The 12,071-nt window shown below is 36.6% G+C and overlaps 1 protein-coding gene across 2 annotated transcripts in view; it reads left to right on the top strand.

Moving 5' to 3' along the window:
- The window catches only part of fmn1 (formin 1), a 411,005-nt gene that overhangs the window by 342,199 nt on the left and 56,735 nt on the right, over nucleotides 1–12,071 (top strand). The window lies entirely within an intron of this gene.

Genomic DNA, 12,071 nt, shown 5'->3' on the forward strand with positions numbered 1-12,071 from the left:
AACTGTTAACAATTATATATGAATGATTTTCATAAGGCATTTAGTTGTAACATGTTCATGTTTGCTAATGATACAAACTTGGGTGGCAACATGGGTATTGAGGAAGATACAGAGAAGATTCAGGTGGGAGTTGCAGGGGGGTGGGCGAAGAGAAGGTCAGGCTGTGACTGGTCAAGGACATGGCATATGGAATATAATGTGGAAAAATGCGGCATCATCCACTTTGATTGAAACAATAGATTATTTCTACAGAGTGATAAATTGAAAAGTATTGTTGTTCAGCCAGACCCAAGTGCCTGATGCATGAATCACTGAAAGTTAGCATGCAAGTTTGACAAGCTGTTAGGAAAGCAAATGGTGGTTTGGACTATATTGCAAGAGGATTTGTGTTCATAAGTAGAGACAGCCTGGTCCAATTATGGAGACTCCTAGGGAGACCTCATCTGGAACATTATGTCCTGTTCTGATCTCCCTACATAAGGAAGGATATACTTTAGTGTAGAGAGAGTGCAGCGAAGATTCCCCAGTTTACCCCCAGGATGATAGTTTTGATGTACAAGGAGAGATGAAGCACACTAGGCCTCTCTTGAGTTTAGAAGATTGAGAGATGATCTCATTGGTACGTAAAGAAATTCTTAAGGGACTTGATAGGGTGGATCCAGAGTTAATGCTTCTCCTAGCTGGTGTGCATAAAGGCAGAGATCACAATCTCAAAATATGAACAGATATGAGAAATGTCTTCCTTTAGTGGGTGGTGAGTCTTTAGAATTCACCACCCAAGAGGTCTGTAGAGGCTCCATCGCTGAGTATATTCAATGACAGAGATTGGAAAAAATTTTAAATATTTTAAGCAAATCAATAACGTACTGTAGGTTTAGTGCTGAAGGTGATGCTGAAGTATAATCCTATTGACTGGTGGAATAGAAGTAAGGTTCCAAATGGCCCACTACTTCTTCAAATTCTTATGTTCTTTTTATGTGCTAATTTTCAATATAAGCTGGAAAACTGTAATTGTCTCCAAATTACTAGGTATTGTGAAATTCCTGTGCACTGCTTTTCTTTCAGGCAGGTAAACTGCTCTGTCGGTGAAAATAACGCTATTTCATTCACTCTACTTCAGTAATGTACCCTTCATATTATTTTTCTGTCATCCACACCATAACATTTCCATGTAAAAAAACACCCTAGGGACATTATTTAAATTTAACATTAGAAATCACATGAATTAAGTTCTTTAAAAATATGATCAATTTGCTTTTTGGTTTATGCCTTGTTCTCGCATTGTGCCTTCAAGTTCCAGAGTGTCCATGTGACATCAATTGAATTGTATTTTACTGCATTATATCCTTATAATAAAGTTGTCACTGAGGTTACACAATCTTTATGGAAGTGAAGAGGATGTTATAGAGAGGATGATTTATAGGGTCTTGCTTATTAATGAGCCATAAACAATGCATATGATATCAAAGCATGTGTCATAGTGAACAGCTACTGTATTCATTTATCACAAATTTGAATACAGCCTTTAAGTTGACCAAACATCCTTTGATCCTTTTGGTTACATGCACATAATTTCAGAACGAATATCCAGATCTAAATGATCTTTTTATCCTAACATGCACTTGCAATTTGTTATTTTTCAGTAGCTTCTAAATATATCAAAATTTTATGGGTCACTACACTTCTGCATTTATGATGTTCACCTCTATATGACATGCAGGTGTACTTTAGTTATACAGCCAAATGAACTTGGGGTTATTGAGAACATAAATTTCCATTGTGAGAATTTGAGTGTTATTAGTTTAAAGGCATTTTTGTTGCTTTCATGTCATACATGAAAAATGTTAGGTCACATCTTGAAACAGCAAAGCTCAAATTTATTTCATTGCTGTGTTTCCATAAGATCAAAGTTCTTTTTTGCGTTGTTCTCTTCTAAAGAAAAATTAAGGTAGCTAAAATATTGAAAGTGCATTCCAATCTGTGAACCACTTAATAAAAGAAATTGCTAAGGAGCTCTAACAAGAAGCAAAATTGAAATAGTATTAAAACAGGCCAAATATAAAAGAAATAAAAGATTTGAAGCTAGTACAAATACAATTTCTAAGTGAGCTGAAGTAAAAATATTTCAGTGGCATGTAACCTAATGTGGAAATAATGCAATCAATAAAGGTTTATATGCAAGAATTGTTGTGACCTCAGTATGATATTATAAATCTGAAAGGATTTATGATGTTAATACATAGAGTTAACTTGAAGAATTCTTTCCCATTTTAATTATTTAGTTTTATTCAAAATGCATTAAATGTAGACACCATGATCAGATTGGATTCTGGTTTCATTACACATTGTTTTCTTCAATTCCAATAACTTTTTCTTCACGACTATTATCTTAGCTCTTCAACCCTTATGGTGTTTTGACTTATTTCTTATTTATTTTAAATGATAAAACATATCATATTTCTTAATGATAAATAACTTAAGATCAAATTTATTTATCAGAATCATTCATTGTAATATATTCCAGGGAAAATTTTTAAAGAGATTTTGGTTACCTTAAAGCAATAGACAATTAGTTAATTTATGTTTGATTTTGCAGACAGAATCAGATGGCACTCATGTGAGGACTTCTGAATGAAGAACTAATCATCAAAATTCAATAATAACTATTTAATAATTAAGAACTGTAAATTTATATTTTGAGGGGAAAATCTGTCATTAATTCACAATCTCACTTAAATGAGATTTTAATCTACGTTTACTTTAAGTTTCATGTAGTACTATAAGAAGAAAAAGAACAAGGGGATACTTTCTGATTTTGATCAATGCTTGTTTCATTAGTGTTTGTGGAAGTGTAAGCATAGGGACTACCACGTCTCCCTGTATTACAAATGGTACACTTCAGAAGTACTTAATTGGATGTAAAAATGCTTTGCAGTATACTGAGGTCATAAAAGGTGTACATAAATTCCATCCTTTCTTATTTTCAATATCACTAAGACAAGTTAAATGTTTCCGTTAATTTAGAACATAAGTTGGTCAGGCTGCCACTATTATTTGCATGTGGCGAATATCCAGAAGGCAAAGTGCTGTTTTCCAGTCAGCAACTTATTCAAAAAGGTGTTTTTGATTGAAAATTTCCATCAGGTCAATGCCATCAATGCCAGAGTTCCTGCAGTGATGTAGGCAGAAGCTCAATCCGCAGGGTAGTTGATTGCCTTTAGACTTTTATACCCAAACATCACTCATCTCCGTTCTTCTCTCACCCCATCACTTAAACCTTCAGCTATGTCCTTAACATTATAAATGTTTCCAATGCTCTCCTAACTGACCTAATAAAATACACTCCACAGAAATTCAAGCATATATTTAGAACCCATTCAAATGCACATTAATCTGTATTAAGTCTATTTACATATTAACATAATTCCCACTGACTTTTGTGATTTCCTGTTCCAGATCACCAACTTCAGACCTAAAACATGCACTGCAGACTCTTGTCCTGGCTACTCCTATCTCAATTCCCAAGAAAGATGAGGGTCACACCACATGGGATCACCACCACCTATAGGTTCCACTCCAAGTTGGAGATAGCGAGCTCATCCATCTTTGTCACTGAATCTAAGCTCTGGAACTCCCTGCCCAACAATATTGTGGGAGTACTTTCACCAGATGAACTTCGAAATTTCAGGAAGGTAGCTCGCAGCAGTTATAGACAGGCAATAAATGCTGCCTTTGCCAGCACCAACTTTGCAGTCCCATCCATTTTACAAACCAGCCTCCCCTCTTGTCTACACTTCCTGCTGCATCTGGAAAACAACAGCAAGGATCAAGGACCACTTCCTCCCTGGTTGTACATCTATCCCGCTGTTATTGGACTCCTGAGTGGACCACATATATGCTAAAAGATGAACTCTTGATCTCCTAATCTATCTTGTAGTGGTCCTTGCAGTACCCACTCTGCAACTTCTCTGCACTATAACACTAGATTTTACATTCTGTTTTCCTTTTTACTTTCTTGATGTACATGTGTAATGATCTGTCCAGGGAGCATACAAACGAAAGCTTTTCTCAAACACAAGAGATACTGCAGGTACTGGAAACCCAGAGTAACACACAAAATGCTGGAGAAACACAGCAGGTCAGGTAGCATCTATGGAAATCAATAAGAAGTTGACGTTTTAAGCCAAGCCCCTTCTTCAGAACTGAAAGGAAGGGCAAAGCTTTTCCCTATATGTCAGTACCTGTGACAATAATAAACCAATATCAATAAGTAAACTATTGTATATTTGATTAATAATTTCTATTATTATATCAATGCATTGCAACGGATGTTGTACCTGACAGACTCACCTAACTCTGAACTAAGCATTTCCCTTCTCCCTGTATTTCACCTGAATGCCAGGGCCTTTAGTCACCGTGGCCAGATGTCAACAGTCTTTTCCATAAATATTCTCATCTTCCAACAGATCCTTCTAGTTTTGAAAGTAACCCTTCATTTTTTTATATATTTTCTTTTACCTTGTCTGGATTTTAGAAGTTAAGTGATCTATGCTTTAAAAAAAAATAAATGGCGGGCATTATTGTATATACCTTGTCTGGTTTTCCTCTTGCCCTGCTTTTTTTATGAAGCACTTGGGAGTGGTTTGCTCTGTTAAACTGCATTGTGAACATAAACTGTTGGCCCCTTTTTTGCTCTGGATCTCTGTTTCAGACTGTTCATTAGTATATAAGAATTTCAAAAACAGTTTTCTGCAGCATGTCACAACTTCATTATTCCTGGTATTGGAAGACAAACTGAAGTTTTTTATTCAGGTTGTATATTTTAAATGGGCTTAAAATATTTAATACATTCCTGCCACTGAAACTAAAGAATGTTCAGACTGAATGCTAACAACAAGAATGATGGTGATACACACAAACTTCACAATGGGACCAATAGTGAATGATGTGGTATAAAGGTGTTCTTCACAAGCTAATTTACAAGTTGATAAACGAAAATCAGGTGGTAAAAAAATGTCTTTGGAAAAACAAGCAAGTTACTGGACTTCCAGAAATCCTTCTTGATAAGGTAGTCTTTTAAACTCCGTTGTTTATATTTGACATAATGTTAACTGCCTTTAAGGAAGTACAGAATTTAGAGGAAGTAAGGTTATGCAAGATACTTTTACATTGGTCCAGACTGAACTTGACCAGGCCCTGTCCTCATGCTTGAACACCACCAACTGAATACCTCCTCACAGCTAATATATTAGTCATGTGGACACACCAACTCTCTGCAGTGCTGCAAATCAGAGAAGCTCCAGGGTTGTTTCCCAAAGTCAAGCGGTATATAAACAGCAACTGGGTACTGCAGCATAGCCCACCCCTAACCAAGATTGTCCTAAGAATTTAACAGGCTTTCAGGAATTAGGAAATAGCTAAGAATGCTGAGGAAAACATAAGTTACTTGTACATGTCTTTCCATCCAAATCAGTGAACCCATTCAGATGAATGGGATTGTGCCCCGGTGTCAGCCAAGACTGAGGGGAGGAATACATCACTGAGTGACATTTGAGTCCAGTGGCAGAGTGGGAGATCAATCAAATGCACCAGCGTCTGCCCATCAGCACGTTCCAGCCTTCCATATTGCAATGCGGAGGCATATACAGTGACTGTGCACTGCAGCTAGCTGACAGTTCTTCTCAAGCAATGCAATACAGCCCATTTAATTTCACATCCCAACATTAGTGTTTGAATACCCCATTTTCTCCATTGAAAGTATAGCTGTAAAAAAACATATAAAAATCTCCATTAGACATTTTTTGAATTAAAGGCTGGTGCTTTCATGTCTTAAGAAAATATAAATATGGAACAATAAGGAGTTGCAACTCATTTCACTTGCATTGTCAATTAAATGTACAGTATGTTCACATTCATTATTCAGCTGCTTCATGGTGCATAACCTTTCAAATGAGTCTGCATCCACTTAAATACTGGCCATACCATTGCACCTACTTATGTTGTTTCCTTTGTGGGTTTTTTTTAGTTTGTAGTAATCAACAAGACAGGAACCTCCATTTTGTCACTTTCTTTGATGATTTAAAAAAAGCCTTGAATCATACCTCCCATGTCCTCTCCAGTATTTGTAAGAAGCAGATTTTCTGGATTCTAAACAAATCTAAGCTAATTCATTCTGCACTTCCAGCCAGGAAAGTCTCTTGATCAGAGATATGGAACTGTTTCCATGTGAAACAGCCATTTACTTATACTTCTTCCAGATTAATGTCCTATATTTGATGCTCACTCTGTGCTCTCCTCTTCAATGGGGACACCATATGCAAATTAGTTAACCTCTTGGCAGATTGTTTGACCCTGAGCTTCCATTTGTTTATTACTTTAATATTCCTCTCCCACTCAGACCTCTTTTTCTTTGATCATTTACCATTACATTCAAGCTCAATATTTGAAGTACAGCTCTTCATCTTCTAACTAGGCACATAATAGCCTTCCATTCTCCATGCTGATTTCAGCAATTTTAGATAATCAGCTATTTACGTATTTTCAATGCTTAAGAATCCACATTGTGAGCACCAGTAGCAGGACACTAATTTGGAAGATGTAAATTAAATTGCTGCTTCACCTAGAAAGGGTGCCATGCCTTTATCTCCCCATCAGGTAATGCTCTACTTCTATCAAAAGGATGAATTGCTGGTGTTATAGCTCAAACTGAATAATATTTCTTAATAGGACTTAAGTAATATTTTGGAAACCCACATCAGCACACAATAAATATGATTTGAAAGCTAACAGAATAGAAAAAAAATCTAAAGGAACTTGTGGTCAATCAAACAAAGGATTCAATCACACAGGATGAAATGCAGAGGGGGAAACTAAAGCTGAATGCTGTGAAATGAACTCCAATTTTTCCCTAAAGTGTAAATGTTGTTCACTCATTCCTGTAGTTACTAGGGTTGTTCACACATCAAATAAGCAGGTTGCAGATAGAGAGGACAGGACCAGTTTAATGATGGCATATTACAAGTAAAGAGCTTCACCCGCTGGCACATTAGGAATTCACGGATGGGATCTATCCAAAAGACAATAGATGTCTGTGAAGTATACAGTTGAAGAGCCACATTTATAAAACATATTTTATTTTAGTGGTTCCCTGCAGATAGGTAAAATAGATGTCAGCGGCTCCACATGGAAAAGCATCCCAGAGAGCTTCTTAAAGGCGCAATCAGACAAAAACAGAAGTCAATACGAAGAGCACATATTAGGAAGAGTCGTAAGGTACATTTTATGCGGAAGATACTTAAAGAAGACAGGACATGAAGTTGTTTATGTAAAGATTCCATAACTATAAGCTCAGAGAGTAAAAGGAACAGCTGCCTGTAGTGAGTGAAGGAGGAAAGAGTAAATTGAGAGGCCAAGGGTAGAGAAATAATATTGTATAATAATACAGGTTATTGAACAGAGATTTAGATATAAGCTTGGGGATTATAGAGTGTTTGAAGACAAGGGCTCAATGTGGCTTGGCAACAACAATAGTGTTACGTGAGTGAGACCTGTCTTCGGAACACAATACATATGGAAAAGCTTTACTTACACTGGAGTTTACAGAAGGTTGAAAGTAGGAGACACACTTTGAGCAAAACAAGATGTAACAAAAGATTGGATGAGGGTTGAAAGGGGAGAAGTGATGGAGAGGATATCGGATTGATAATTCAGCTAAGAATCTGTGACATTTTGAGCAGCCTTACTCAATCTGGCGTGATAATTGTGGAAGTTATGAAGAATGAGGCAACAAAATGCACTCAAACAAAATGACATCAGTCATCTCAGTGAGGAAATTTTAACCAAGCCATCAGTGAATACAGAGGAAGTGAAGAAGTTTCAGGCAATGGAATTGTATGTTGTAGGGATGTTTATGGAGACCTATGGAGGTAATCAAGGTCTGCTCCCCCAGCCCTATAAAAAAAAGTACATTTATTGCTCCTGTCCTTCCAGGCTGGTTACTGACCACTAAAGCCTGAGTTTAAATGTAAATGCCTGGTGTCCTTTGACTCAATGAGTATGATTAGAGATGGATTTTGAAGTAATAAATTCTGTATTCTGCTGTCATTATTGCAGTCAGTTCTGGCACCTGCAAGTGATCCACAAATACTTATTCCTATATTGGACTGCTGTGAAAACTGGTTTAAAGAAAATTAATCCAAAATTATTGGTGTCATACAATTGACATGCATAGCTAATCTCTTCCATGTTTTATAATAAAAGCATATACCATTGTAAAGGAAATATTATGGAAGATTTATGTCAGAAGTATGAAATTCTTGAGTATATTCTTTACATCGGATGCCCCTTATAATTTAAAATGTGATAGATCTTCATATAATTGCAATTATTTTAAAATAAAATTGGCAAGTTCAAAAATCTTGGAACTTTCAGAATTACAAAAGAGAAGTGAACAGAAATGATGGCTAGATGTTTTACTGGAGCACCTCAGGGCAGTTTTTCTTCATCTCCTTTTGATAGATTGTTGTTCTCATTTGGATTCCTCTTCAGAACATAGCAATTGATAACAATAACTTGATGAATGTGGATTGTGGTGCCAAGCTCACACATTACAATTTGTGGTTTTCAGTATAGGTCTATTCTGTTGCCATACTACCTTTGAGCTAGAAACCCACAGAATGGCCAATAAATACTGGCCTCACCTGCAATGCCCTCGTCCAGAAAAATGAACAAATAAAAACTTTATGATGCAACATGAATTTCTTTGAAAGGGCAAAGGTAGCCATACATACCATACCTCTATTAACAAAGCCATGAAGATATTTGAATATGAGGATATTTATGAATTTGAAATGTTGGGGAACAGGAGCCAATATAGGTCAACAAGCTGAGGAGTGATGAACAAATAGAACTTGCTAAGAGTGGGATTTAGATGAATAATGGACAATGGCTTGGGAGAGCAGAAGCGTAGGACAGCTATCAAGGAGGAATTGAAATAGAAGCTGGAAATCAATAAGCGATGTACAGGGAGTTTGGCAGCATGTGAACTGAAGTATAGGTGAAGACTGGCAATATTACCAAGGTAGAACTAGCAGCATTTGTGATGGAGTACATATGGTACAGAAGCTTAGTTCAGTGTTATGTAAGATGTTGTGGCAAACACAGTGGTTCACACTGAAGATGGTTAAATGAGATAGGATATCTTCTGAAAGTTACTTTAAAATTGAAAGTCACGTCTTTGTTGACCCTTCAGCTACCCATATACTTCAACTGGGTTAAAACTACAGACCCAAACCTTCCTGAATTCCAACACTGTGGTTTGAATAGCACCAGTGACTCCAGTAGCACAGAGTTCTGTCCTGAAATGACACTGAGAGCTTTGACAAGTGGGAATCCCTTTTGCTCAGCATTACTGGCTGTCAAAGCTAGAAGGAGCAATATCAGCAATTAACTAAATATTTGTTAAAAAATTAATTGCTAAATTAGCTGAAATGATTAGAAATTATTGTAACATTAAGCAAAATTAAAATGCTTAATGTTACAATAATTTAAAATTCATTCTCCCTTATTTTCTTCACTTTTGTCTTACAATGAAAGAGAGAGAAATGAAGGATGTGGATCTTGCACTAGATCTAACCCATAACAAGGTTTAAATACTAATTCTCTTGCATAAATAGTTGGAAATCTTAGCAAGACCACACTCTGCTGCTGCACTGCAATGGAGGCCCTGTGATGGAACATACGGACAACCATGTTGCCTGCTATACCTAATAGGTTCAGGACTACAATTTTTAGTGACAAATGAACTGTAGTCTTGTAACTGCTTCTATTTGCAAGCAATATCAAGGTCATAGGCCCAGATGCTTTCAAATAAAACATTCTAAAATTGGACCAATATCATTCCTCAGAATTATATTTGGTTCTACATTCCAAATTGCTGCTAATGATTTTAGTGCTGTTTATTCAATTCATCCTGTTAAACAAGGGGAATAAAACATTCAAATCTCTACCTTTGCCCTTCATCTTTCACTATTCAAGGCATTGTAAATATATGTAAATACATTATTAAGTATATGTAGAATTCCACAAAATGATGAAGGAACTCAACAGGTCAAGTAGCATCTATAGAGAAGAATAGAGTTGACATTTTGGGCCGAGGACTATATGTAGAAATGTAGTCTTCCGCCTCTTTCCAAAATGCCTCTCGAAGTAAATTTCATCTCCTTATGAGTTCACACATTTTCAATGGTAATTGGATTTTCATAGCAAACTTTTGATTCCTATTACCTTCATGAAAATGATACAAAATTAATCTTAAACTATTTGACTAAGTATTGCAGAAATCACAGATTTAGATCACATGGTTGTCAGTATTAAAAATTGCAAGAAAATATTTTTAAAATATTACAAGATAACACAAAATAAATATTACCACAAGACTAAAATAAAAGCGTGCTACTTTCAGTGCAAGTCAACTAAAATCAATGGCCTGTTTTTTTGCCTGCCTACAATATCGTGCAAAAATCTTAGGCACGTGTAAAAAAAATTCTGTAAAGAGAAGATGCTTTCAAAAAAATGAAATGAGAAGTTTCTAAGTATCAGAAAAACTACTATAAAGATCAGTAAACAGTAGAAATCTAAATCAAATCAATATTTGGTGCGACCACCCTTTGCCTTTAAAACTGCATCAGTTCCTTTAGGTACACAATCATGAAGCGTTATAAGAAAATCAGCTGGGAGTTCTTTATGACCTCAGCCATGTGTTTGGGGTCAATGTCTTACTGCAGAGTGAAGTTGGGACCAATTAGACACCTCCCTGATGGTGTTGCGTGATGGAGGAGAATCTGCTTGTACTTCTCAGCATTGCATATTCCATTAATTCTAACCAGATCACCAACTCCATTTGCAGAACCTGCAGGGAACCCCTGCTGTGCTTCACTGGCTGCAGACATGCATCCATGTAGAGGACCCCAACTCCTCTTTGAACAAACTGCCTCCTGTTTGAGTCAAAAATTTCAAATTTTGCCTCATCAGTCCAGAGCACTTGCTGCCATTGTTCAGCACCCCAGTCCCTGTGTTTTTGTGCATTGGTGAGTCTCTTGGCTTTGATTCCGCTTCAGAGGAATGGCTTTTAGGCAGCAATTCTTCCATGAAGACCACTTCTGACAAGACTCCTGTGGACTGTAGATGGACGTATGTGGACACCTAGGGAAGTCAGTTTGATGTATCTCTCGTCTGCTGCATGCTGCACTCTGTTTCTGTGACTGACCACTGCATTTCTGGTCCTCAACCTTGCCTGTTTCTTTGTGCTTCTTCTGAAGAGTTTAGACAGTACATCTTGAAAATCCTGTCTGCCGCAAAATTTCTGTTTGGGAGAGACCTTCCTGATCCAGGATGACCAGCTTGTGTCTTGTTGCTATGCTCACTCTTGTCATGCTGTAAAAATTGATATGAAGGTCAACGGTCACATCTGCCACACCCTCACCTTTTAGTTTGGTTATCCTTCTACGCCGTTTTCTGTTTCAGTTAGTCAGTTTAGTTCATTCAACTCATTATACCGTTGATCATTAGTACCTGTTTGTTATCTTTGTTTAATCATACACTGGGCTATATACCTATCTACAAAGTAATCAAGTTTTTATTTGAAAAGTGGTCTTATTACTTAATACAAAAATTTCTCTCCAACTTTTTTCTGGAAAATGAATGTTTGGATATCTAAAATTTGCTCTTTTGTACTGACATACAAATGCAGAAGACAAAAAATAAACATCTAGAGCAAAATTTATATTTTAAAAAATCTAGGGTGACTAAGATTTTTGCATGAAACTGTATGTTCCATTGCATTCCAGCAAGTTCAGGACTCCCACACAAATGCAGATGTCTCAAACATGCTGACCCAGCTGTAACAGTTTATTTACTTATTGCACTGTAACACTGGGGTTCAACAGTGGAGCAGATGCTTCCTGATACTTCTCAAGCTTTTACGCCAGGAAATCTGCACTTAAATTTTCACAAGTTTAGAATTTGCACAGTATTTGCAACTTCACTCACTGCATGGTGAGACTTCTTCAAAA

This window comes from Mobula birostris, chromosome 1 (genome assembly GCF_030028105.1).
Source record: "Mobula birostris isolate sMobBir1 chromosome 1, sMobBir1.hap1, whole genome shotgun sequence".
NCBI lineage: Eukaryota > Metazoa > Chordata > Chondrichthyes > Myliobatiformes > Myliobatidae > Mobula > Mobula birostris.